This window comes from Orycteropus afer, unplaced genomic scaffold (assembly GCF_000298275.1).
Source record: "Orycteropus afer afer isolate SDZICR_OR568_19922 unplaced genomic scaffold, OryAfe1.0 scaffold00123, whole genome shotgun sequence".
NCBI lineage: Eukaryota > Metazoa > Chordata > Mammalia > Tubulidentata > Orycteropodidae > Orycteropus > Orycteropus afer.
Genome location: NW_006921710.1, coordinates 8,000,630 through 8,010,081, shown reverse-complemented (window position 1 = coordinate 8,010,081; position 9,452 = coordinate 8,000,630). Strand labels below are relative to the sequence as shown.

The following is a 9,452-nucleotide window of genomic DNA, read 5'->3' as shown; positions in this document are numbered from 1 at the left end:
CTTTCAGTTTGAGAAATGCTGAGCGTGTTCTTCCCTTTTGGTTTTCAGACTCCAGGTCTTTGCACATTTCATTATAGTAATTGGCTTTGTCTGCATATGTACAATTTAATGTTGATCCTTTTCTTTCTGTTTCCAAATAGGTCAAAAAGAGCACATCTTGGGACAAAGAGAAGGGCTCTGAATTCTAGCTGTCCTTCAGCTGAGAAATGCTTCACAGCCAAGTGGTCTTCCCAGTCATTAGCAAAGCTTTTACAGAATTCTCCATCTTCTTCATGGGTAGTATCATCAGGGTTTCTGGTCCAGATAGGCTTTGTTTTGTTGAGTAGCCCTTGGTCAATGTACTTTTCCTTGATCTTCTTCATTTTTTTGTCACCATCCTTCTCTTCTTCTTCATCAGAACCAACATCTTCTATTTCGGGCTTATCATCAGATTCCTTTTCTTCTTTTTCTTCTCTTCCCCTTTCTCCTCCTTTTCTTTAGCCTCATCACAGAAGGAAGGCTCTTGGAGGTAGCTGGGGTTTCTGGAGCAAAGGCAGGGCCTAGGATCCTTAGCTTTGGTGAGGGATGAGAAGCTGGAGAGCTATCAGTGCCTTGTGGTACTGGGAGCACCCTAACTGGCCTGCTGTTAGATGTCCTTGGCCCTGGTCAGTCAGAGGGATATTCCTGGCCCTCCTCCATCATCACCCTAGCTGTGCTCCTCACATACAAGCCAAAGCTCTTGACTCTGTATTAGGCACTCAGTCATGGTGAGCAGTCAGACCTGGCCCCTACCTATGAGGAGCCTCCAGTCCCAGGGAGAGGCAGACCCAGACATAGATTGGTGAGGTCAGGCTAGGAGGAGAAATGGACAACTCTACTTAAGGGTCCATGAAACCTTCACAGAGAAGGGGCAATGGAGGCTGGGCCTTGGGAGATATATTGGAGTTCTCTCTGTAGCTGAGGTTGGGATGGCATTCCAGAGAGAAGAAACAGGAAGAATAAAAGCACTAAGCTGTGTGAGTCTTCTTTAAAATAATAGGTTTCTGAAGGCTCTTCTGCTGGTCAGAGAACAAGAATGACTTCCTCTAATGATCAGAAAGCAGAATGTTCTGGAAGCCACAGAGCAGTGAGGTAAGGCTGGCACTGCATCTTTGCCCTTGTAACCCCATCTGAGCCCCTGTTAGTTTCTTCTAGCATCATGGGATCACCAAGAGGAGTTACAGGGGTTGTAGACCCTCTCTGGAGAAAAGTAAGCCTTCTCCTTCTCAGTGAGCCCCAGCCACAGCCACAGCATGGTTTGAGCAAAACTAGTTCCAGCCGTGCAGATAGAAGGAGAGAGAGAGAGAGAGAGAGAGAGGAGCAATCACAGCCTGGACCTCAAGGAACCTCAGTGGATGTGCCTAGGCAGAGAAGGAAGAGTGTGTGAGGGATACAGAAGCAGAACAGCCAGAGGGATAAAAGGCAAACCAGAAGTTGTGGCATTACCAAAGGCAGGAGAACAAATGCTTCAGAAGGGAACAGTGTCAATGGTGTTGAAGGCAGCTGAGGGGTCAAGCCAGAAGGAGGTGTAAAGATGTCCTCCATCGCTGGTGACCTTAGCACATGCTGGTGCATGAAGTGAGAAGACAAGGAAGGAAGCTGGAGTGGAGGGGCTGAGGAGGAGGGGCGAGAGGAGACCACGAAGAGGTGAGCACAGACAGCTCTGCCTGTGCTGTTTGGGTGTGAAAGACAGAGATGGGGCAGGGGCTTCAGGAGAGAGAGGGCTTAGGTGGGAAAGATCTGAGCCTGGAAAGATGAGCTGGAGAAGAAAGAAAAGGGTGAGAGGGGTGATGTGAGGTCCTCTGTGAGGCAGGAGGTGCACAGTGCGAGATGGAGGGCTGGCCTTGGGCAAGAAGAGGGACAGCTCCTGAGTTGATGGGATGGGGGACCGAGAAGAGGAAGGGGCCAGGTGAGTAGAGTGGGAAATCTGGTCATGGGAAGGTGAGGGAGTTTTCCTCTGTTTTTCCAGAAAGTAGGAGGTGAAGGCCCACAGGGAATGAAGCCAGATGCAGTGGTACAGATGGTGGGAAAGAGTCACATTAGCTGGAGTTGTCAGGTAGCCTCGATGAAGGGGCAGCCCTGAGGTGGAGTTCTAAAGGATGGAACAGAGCTGGACTTGTGAAGAGCCAGTCAGGTGTCATGGGCAGAGAGAGCACAGCTGCTTGCCAAGCCTCAGTTTCCCTGTCTGTACAAGCAGCAGTGTGAAGTTGACCCTGACCTTGAGGAGGTCATAGACTCGAGGTGGGAGCAGAACCACAGACAGCTGTGATCTGTGTGATCCAGGTAAAGTCCAAGGGACAGATTGGACTGGGTGAGCTCAGAGGAGGAAGGGGTGACTTTTTCTGGGTCGGGAAGGCTGCCTGGAAGAGGGGTCCTGGGAGCTGGTACTAGGGGAGTAGCAGGGGTTGGCTGGGGAGTCTGGAGGTGGGGGCTAGGAGCTGGGGCAAAGCTGGCCTAGGGGGCCATAACGTGTGTCTCCAGTGGACGGAAGGAGGGACCAGTGGGTCTGGTGGTGGGTTGGGACTTAAAGCAGGCAGCAGGCAGGTTCCTAACCCTTGGCTCTGAAGGCACCCCTGGAGGGGTGGGGAAGGGCTATAGGCTGGATAGGGGCTGGAGCTGGAGCCAGGAAGATAGGACAGGACAGGACATGAGCACTGGCCAGCGGGTGGGGAGTAGGGGGAGGGGCCACAGCTGGGAAGCAGGTGGGGGGAGGGGAGTAGCAGGAGACTGATGAGGCCTGGGCAGGGAGGAAACAGAGAACAAGATGGGAGATAAGATTTCAAAGGCGTGTCAGACGGTGGCTGTGGCAGAGCAGTGAGGAGCAGCTCTGCTGGAGGGGGTGTCTGGGAGACCTGAGGAGGGGGAGGGGTGGCAGGGACCAGGGGCAGCTCCTGTGCCATGGGGCTCTGAGTCAGGCTCCCTCAAGCTCTGACCATCCCCAAGCACTGTCCTGCTGTCACCCCTAGCTATATACCCCACCACATCCACTGCGTCCCTGACTCTGTCCCGTTGACTCATGCCCCTGCTCCAGATATGTGCCTAGTGCAGTCCCCTGCATGCCCCCAGCACTGGCCAGCTGCACCCTCCACATCACTGTCCTCTTTGCCCTTGCCCTGGGCCAGTGCTCACAGCTCTCAGCAGTCAGCGTCCCTGTGCAGTGGGAGAAGTCTAAGCCCCAGCCTAACTCAGCAGGCCACAGGGTGGGGCACTCACCCTGGCCCCTGCAGCCCCTACATGTGAGAAGCAGACGGAACCTGAAGGGATTGGCTGGCTGCAAGGGCCACTGGAAAGATCCATGTGAAACTGAGTCCTCTCAAAAGGTCCCCCTCAAGCTGGACATTACCCCCACCTCAGCCTCCTATTCATGTCTCATCCCAGGTGACCTGCAGGCGGCTCTAGGGACACAGGAGCATGCAGATTCTGATGTGGTCCCTGACCTGCAGGCATCAGCCTAAAGCACACACATACCCTATCCTGCACCAGAGGTGTTGATGTCAGGTAGGCTGGACTGACATCCAACTCTATCTTTTACTTTTTGGGGGCCCTTGAGCAAGTTTTTAGCTTCAGAAGCTCAACTGTTGATGAGTCAATGGCTGTACTAGCACCCTATGTTAGCAGTCAAGGAGGACTCAGTGCACAACAAAGTCTAGTTCAATGGGCATAAACCCCTCCCCCAATCACACCATCCACATCACTACTGGGAGCAATGTAGTTTGATGGGGCCCAACTAGAGGCTAAGCTCTATAGCATCAGTCAGAGTTGCAGTGCAGGGTGGTCTCTGGCATATGCCTTGAGCTAAGGGGCCAACTATAGTTCTTCCTCCACTTATACCAATTTGCAGTTGATCAGTTCTGGGTCCCCAGGTGAATGGGTACCAGCCCAAAGAGAGTCCCACATCTAGACCCATTGTGAACTTTTGGTGACCACCACAATGATTTGTGTCCAGCGCATGGAGTCAGTGAGGACTTACTCCTCAGCCAGTGAATTGGGTGTGTGTCCTGAGTTTTGATTCTGTAGCAAATACAACTTGTGCCCAAGGGAGCAGAGTCTAAGCCATGTGGGCTGGCTGCAGGCATCTGCAAGCATTGACCTGGGTGTTAGGGATACAGCAAAGAACAAGATGGACAATTGTCCCATCCTCATGGTGCTCATGTTCTCGTAAGGGGAGACAGGCATAAAACAGAATTAATAAGCAAAGGATTGAATATATTAGATGGCACTAAGTGTTCCCAAGAAAAATGGAACAGAGAAGGCAGGAAGGCGTGCTGGGTGGGGGTTACAAACAGGGTGCCAGGGAGAAGTGCTACATTTGAGCAGACACCTGAAGGAGGTGAGTGAGTCATGTGGACATGTACGGGAAGAAGGTTCTCATCAGGGGGAGCAGCAAGTTCAAAGGCACTGAGGAGGGACTGAGTGTGCCCCCTCCAGCATATTCAAGGAAGATGGTCACTGAAGCAGGAGCCAAGCAAGCTCAGAGGGAAACAGTGTCAGATGACCTGAGGTTTTGTGTTTCATCATAAGGACTAGGACTTGGACCCTGAGTGATCTGGGAGATGCAGAGATTGTGAGAAGAGGACTGACAAGAGTTAACTAAGGTTTTAAGAGGTCCATTCTGGTCCCAGTGCGTAGGGAGCAAAAGGCCAATGCAGGAAGTCCAGGTAAGAGGCTGTTTCAATCACTCAGGCAGAAGGTGGTGGTGGACAGGACCCGGATGGGAGGAAAGTGGTGAGGATGTGCGGAGATGAGGTCAGATTTCGGATGCATTTCAAAGGCAGAGCTGAGAAGGTTTGCCAATGGACTGGAATAGGTGTGAGAGACAAAGAATCAAAGTGGTCTGAGCAAGCACTGATATGGAGAAGATTGTGGAAGGACCAGATGGGAGCTGGGGTATGGATGGGGAGGGGGTGCTGGGGGTTCAGTTTTGACCTGTACAGTTTGTGTATTGTGAGTGCAGTGAACAGGTGTGGGAGGAAGACAGGGGTCCCCTGAGTACAGTTGTGTGGTGAGTGATACAGTTTACAGTGGGCTACAGAAATGCAGGTAGAGTGGGCAGCATGTCACAGTGGGGTGGCTGGATCCCACACACAAGGAGAGCAGGAGCAGGTTTTGGGATCCGATCACACAGAGGAGCAGGTGAGAGCTCAGAGCAAAGGCTGGAGGTGGGGGCAGGTAGTGAGGGCAGGAGAGGCAGAGGAGGCCAGGGGGCTCCGCCCAACTGCCCTGTGCCCTGAGCTCTTTTGAGAGCCCCAGGACTCATGAGGCCAGGGACAGTGGTCTGTCCAGAGCCTCTGGCATCACGACAGTGGAGCCGTGTCTAGAACATGCAGTCAGTCAGGCCCAAGTCTGAGTCTAAATCCAGTCCCTCTACATCCCAGCCCAGGAACCCTGGGCATCCAGTCTGAAACAAGATAGAACTCCCACAGCCATCTAGGCTCTGTGATACTAACTGGGAAGTCTTAATCCTCTTCTTTTCTATACATTAGAGTGAACCCAACCAAGTTCACTTTTGTAAACAATTTTATTGGGGTTAATGTTTATTGGGTATATATTACTTGTCAGTCATGCTAATTTATGATACAAGAAACACGCCAACTGAATACACAAAATAAGCTGTCCTTACAATCTTTATAGTGCTGTCCAATATGGTTGCCACCAGCTACACGTGGCTGTAAATCACTTGAAATATGGCTAGTTCTAATTGGCATGCAAGGAACCTTGGTGGCCCAATGGTTAAGTGCTCAGCAGCCAACTGAAAGTTAGTGGTTTAAAGCCACCAGCCGCTGCACAGGATAAAAGATCTGGCAATCTGCTGCCATAAAGATTATAGTCTTGGAATCCTATGGGGTAGTTCTGCTCTGTCCTATAGGGTCTATATGAGTCAGAATCAACTTGACAGCCCACAGCAACAACAGTGGACATGTGCTGTTACTGTAAAATACACAGCAGATTTCAAAGACGTAGTACAAATGAAGGAATGCAAAATATCTCAGTAATTTCCTAGACTGACTACATGTTGAAATGGTAAAATTTGGATATATTGAATTAAATAATATATATTATTAAAATTACTTTTACTTTTCTCTTTTCAATGTGACTCCTAGAAAATTTAGAATTACATGTATTCTATATTTCTGTTGGAAAACCCTACTCTATAGCACTTATCTACAATTATTATCAGAACATTAAGGGTCCACTGGAACCCATCTGGTTTATACCACTGGACATCTTTATGCCCTGAGGGCACATTCTATGGGCTCTGATTCTGCAGAACACAGAATCCGTTCTGCGAGGGCATCAGAAACCAGCTACGCTCACACAGCTTGGCCCAGTGTTTGCCAAAAGGTCAAGAAATGATCAATAAAAGCCACAGTCATGTGTTCTTTCTGCAAGATTTCCTCAAGGCCATTCAGCAGGTCAGGCACAAGACGCAACTGTCCTGTATCTTAACTGTCATGGTGAATACACGAACCTACACATGTAATAAGATGACTGTTCATTCTCATCTCAGATCCCAGCCCAAAGGTCACCTCCTCAGAGATGCCATTTTGGGCACTCTTGAGCACTTGGATGCTAACATGTTCTCTCGCTCTTCCTTCCAGCTTCTGTCTCTTGTGGTGTTCAGTTCTGCACAGACTTTGTCCAGCTCCATGTGGGTGCAGACAAACAGTGCCTTGCTCAGGATTGCCTCCACACACTTCTCAACTCCAGCCTTGAGCTTCTCCATGGAGCCCGCAGCAGACAACACAGTGAACACACAAATGCAATCCAAATGTTCAGAAAGAATGTTCCTCAATGCCTGTGGGTTAAGCCTTTGACTAATGGGGGACTGGTGCTGATTGGCAAATGCTTCCACATTCACTTTGTGATGTCCCTGATGTGGACAGTCCTAAAACGTGCTTCATATAACACCTCAGGCTGCCCTATGGCTTGAACAACCTGTCATCCATAGAGAGCAGTGGCCAATCTGACAATGCGTCTTGACACCAGCTCTTCCTCTTCCCTGATTCACTCCCACATCCCTCACTCCTCCCTGGGATCACACTGCCCATAAAGTACTTGCCCTTAAGCCTTCGTCTCAATCCCTACTTTCTGCAGAATCTAGGTGTTAAGGGTTGAATCGAGCTCCCAAAAATTTTTATTATAGTCTTAATCTCCAGCACCTGTGAACATGATCTTGTTTGGAAATAGGGACTTTGTCTTCAGTTAAGTTAACCTGAGGTCTTACTAGAGTAGGGTGGGTCCTGATCCAATCTGAGTGGAGTTCTAAAAAGGAGAAGAGACACAGATAGAGGGAAGACAGCCATGTGACAGTGAAGTCATGCTGACTGCAAGATAAGGAATTCCTGGGACTACCAGAAGCTGGGAGATACAAGAAAGGCTCCTGAAAGACGTAAGGAAGGACATGGCCCTGCCGACACCCTGAATTCAGACTACTAGTCTCCAGAACTATGAGATGATAAATTTCTGTTCTCATAAACCACTTCCATTGAGTTGATTCTGACTCAAAGTGACACTCTAGGACTGAGCAGAAACCACAGGGTTTCTGAGACTGTAAATCTTTACAGAAGCAGACCCTCATCTTTCTCCTGTGCAGCAGCTGGTGGATTTGAAGTGCCAACCTTTCTGTTAGCAGCCCAACGTTTTAACCACAGTGCCACCAGAGCGCCTTCTATTCTTACAAACCACCCAATTTGTGGTATTTTCTTACGGCAGCCTTAGGAAATTCATACCAGGCCGAAATAGGACCATCCCTGACCATCTGTTCCCAAGTGGCCCTCCCAGCCCCTGAGTTCCCTCTGTCTCAGCACATGGCTTACTCTCTTCACAGTATCTTTTATGCTTCTGATGATCATAACCTTTTGTCGTCATTGTTGTTGACTTGTGTTTTCCTTCTCCACCCAGCTACACTGCACACTCCATTGGGGTTCCTTCCTCAGAGCCTGGAACCCTGCATGAGCACAGTGTGCTCAATAATCGTCATGACCATGCCTGTCTGCTCCTCTTCCATAATAGACTGAGAGACAGAGACTCTCGAGTTATCAATGGGAACAGGTCTATTTGGAACAAAGTATCAAATAAGCTAAAGGGTCTTTATTTTGGGGAGAAGAAGATGATGCTCACTTTTCAAATAGCATCTTACCTTTCGAATCAACCCAGATAGAATCTACTCCATAAAGGTGAAAAAGGTCAACAGAGAGGCAAGTCTAGAAGGCCACCACCAGTCAGAGAGTGCCCTGAGCAACTCTTGGGGCACAGCATCTTCCCCAGAGCTCTGGTTAATTTGATCTTTGAAACCAACTGGGTAATATTAGAAAGTCTTGCCAGGCCTCCAGAGAGCAGGTTGGCACTCAGAGTTGAGGCTGGGATTTTCTTTTGCAAAGTTGGCAAGGCAAGCTTCTGATGTACTGAGCAGGTACTGTGCTTCCATGATCTCATTCACCAGCCTTTGTACTATGGATTCTTCATGGAATTGGGGCTGGGGTTAAATAAGGAACCACATGCAGGAGTGCCTGGCGCAGGTATCGTCATCACTATCATCTCTATTATTTTTCCCACCTATGACCTGAGCCTACTACCTTCATTGTCTAAACTAAGAGGCAAGCCCCAGTCCTTCCACACAGACCACATCTGCCCAAAAGGGAGTGAATCTGGACCAGTTATTCTCAACCCAGAACAATGCTACCCTTCAGGGGACATTTGACAGTGTTTGGAGACATTTTTGTTTGTCACACCTACAAGGAGGTAGGTATCACTGGCATCTAGTGCGGAGAGGCCAGGGATGCTACTGAGCATCCTACCAGACCCAGAACAGCCCCCACCACAAAGAATTATTTGGCCCCAAAGGTCAATAGAGCCACATTGAGAAACCTTGGTCTAGACAATGAAGAATGTATATGGAAGGTACCCTCAACCCCCAAGTATGCTTTGCAGGGGCATTGTTGCAGGGTGACCTCAGCAAACCTAGGCTTGAATCTTTGATTTCCTTAGAGTAGCTGTGTATCCTGGGGCAAGTGAAGTTTCTTCTCTGAGCCTCAGTTGTCTCAGCTATAAAACAGGAAGAATAATGCCCACCAACTTAGGTTGCAAGAAGATTAAATGAGCTGTGCATGTCTAGGGCTTAACTCAGTCCTTTGCAAATAGAACTCAAGGAATGGGGAATATGGTCATAATTATGATAGTCATTACAATTATCTATGGGACACTGAGTGGGCCTATGGAGGTCACCAGTGCCCTGAGAGTACCTGCATAGGTTTTTTTCTCCCCAGCATGCTGCACACAATTCTACTACCCAGGACAAATCAGTAAGTAACTTAGGGAGGTTTCTCCATGATCATGAAGAATCTGTATCTCCAGGTCTCTAGAATGATCTAAAGGAGCTCTGGTAGCATAGTGCCTAAGGCACTTGACTGCTAACCAGAAGGCTGGTGGTTCAA

General features: G+C 49.2%; 1 pseudogene; it reads right to left on the bottom strand.

Annotated features, from left to right (window-relative positions):
- The window catches only part of LOC103199968, a 9,489-nt pseudogene extending 2,747 nt beyond the window's left edge, over positions 1–6,742 (bottom strand).
- Between the last annotated feature and the right edge of the window lie 2,710 nt (positions 6,743–9,452).